The sequence below is a fragment of the Lutjanus erythropterus genome, unplaced genomic scaffold, assembly GCF_056507025.1.
Source record: "Lutjanus erythropterus isolate fLutEry1 unplaced genomic scaffold, fLutEry1.hap2 Scaffold_155, whole genome shotgun sequence".
Classification (NCBI taxonomy): domain Eukaryota; kingdom Metazoa; phylum Chordata; class Actinopteri; order Lutjaniformes; family Lutjanidae; genus Lutjanus; species Lutjanus erythropterus.
This window is the reverse complement of record NW_028146632.1, coordinates 1,586,845-1,588,839: the sequence shown is the minus strand read 5'-3', so window position 1 is coordinate 1,588,839 and position 1,995 is coordinate 1,586,845.

Here is a 1,995-nt window from a genome sequence, read left to right as displayed (position 1 = left end):
TGGTGGCACCGTTAGATCCGGAATGTCCAAAAATGGGGGTGCAGAGCTTGGTTTCAAGTCTCTACCACCATCCCTTCAAAAGTTATTCCCCGAAACCAGTCGAGGTATGCACCAGAGTCCTCAAGGTTCTGGTTCAGTCCCTTCCCGACCTCGTAGAGACTCGATGGTGGCACCGTTGAATCCGGAATGTCCAAAAACGGGGGTGTAGAGCTTGGTTTCAAGTCTCTACCACCATCCCTTCAAAAGTTATCCCCCGAAACCAGTCGAGATATGCACCAGAGTCCTCAAGGTTCTGGTTGACCCACTTACCGACCTCGTAGAGACTCGTGGTTGGCACCGTTGGATCCGGAATGTCCAAAAATGGGGGTGCAGAGCTTGGTTTCAAGTCTCTACCACCATCCCTTCAAAAGTTATTCCCCGAAACCAGTCGAGGTATGCACCAGAGTCCTCAAGGTTCTGGTTGACCCACTTCCCGACCTCGTAGAGACTCGATGGTGGCACCGTTGAATCCGGAATGTCCAAAAATGGGGATGCAGGACTTGGTTTCAAGTCTCTACCACCATCCCTTCAAAAGTTATCCCCCGAAACCAGTCGAGGTATGCACCAGAGTCCTCAAGGTTCTGGTTGACCCACTTCCCGACCTCGTAGAGACTCGATGGTGGCACCGTTGGATCCGGAATGCTCAAAAATGGGGGTGCAGAGCTTGCTTTCAAGTCTCTACCACCATCCCTTCAAACGTTATCCTCCGACAACCCATCGAGGTATGCACCAGAGTCCTCAAGGTTCTGGTTCAGTCCCTTCCCGACCTCGTAGAGACTCGAGGTTGGCACCGTTGAATCCGGAATGTCCAGAAATGGGGGTGCAGAGCTTAGTTTCACGTCTCTACCACCTTTCCTTCAAACGTTATCCTCCGAAAACCCATCGAGGTATGCACCAGAGACCTCAAGGTTCTGGTTCAGTCCCTTCCCGACCTCGTAGAGACTGGATGGTGGCACCGTTGGATCCGGAATGTCCAAAAATGGGGGTGCAGAGCTTGGTTTCAAGTCTCTACCACCATCCCTTCAAAAGTTATCCCCCGAAAACAGTCGAGGTATGCACCAGAGTCCTCAAGGTTCTGGTTCAGTCCCTTCCTGACCTCGTAGAGACTCGATGGTGGCACCGTTAAATCCGAAATGTCCAGAAATGGGGGTGCAGAGCTTGGTTTCAAGTCTCTACCACCGTCCCTTCAAAAGTTATCCCCCGAAACCAGTCGAGGTATGCACCAGAGTCCTCAAGGTTCTGGTTGACCCACTTCCCGACCTCGTAGAGACTCGAGGTTGGCACCGTTGGATCCGGAATGTCCAAAAATGGGGGTGCAGAGCTTGGTTTCAAGTCTCTACCACCATCCTTTCAAAAGTTATCCCCCGAAAACCAGTGGATGTATGATAATGACATGGTGCTAGGATTATAACCTAACACTGATGTCATCACAGAGCCCATGCTAGATCAAAGCACAGGGTCTGTGACGTCATCACATTCCCTTTGATGACATCACAGCCACCTAACATTCTGATGTGTTCACTTCTGTGTGTGTGTGTGTGTGTGTGTGTGTGTGTGTGTGTGGGTGGGTGAGTGTGTGTGTGGGTGTGTGTGTACAGACAAAGTTATGGGGGTGCAGAGCCTGCTTGCAAGTCTGTACCACAGTCACTTCAAAAGTTATTCCACAAAAACCCATCGAGGTATGCACCAGAGTCCTCGAGGTTCTAGTTGACCCACTTCCCAACCTTGTAGAGACTCGATGGTGGTACCCTTGGATCCGGAATGTCCAAAAATGGGGTGCAGAGCTTAGTTTCACGTCTCTACCACCATCCCTTCAAACGTTATCCTCCGAAAACCCATCGAGGTATGCACCAGAGTCCTCAAGGTTCTGGTTCAGTCCCTTCCCGACCTCGTAGAGACTCGATGGTGGCACCGTTGGATCCGGAATGTCCAAAAATGGGGGTGCAGAGCTTAGTT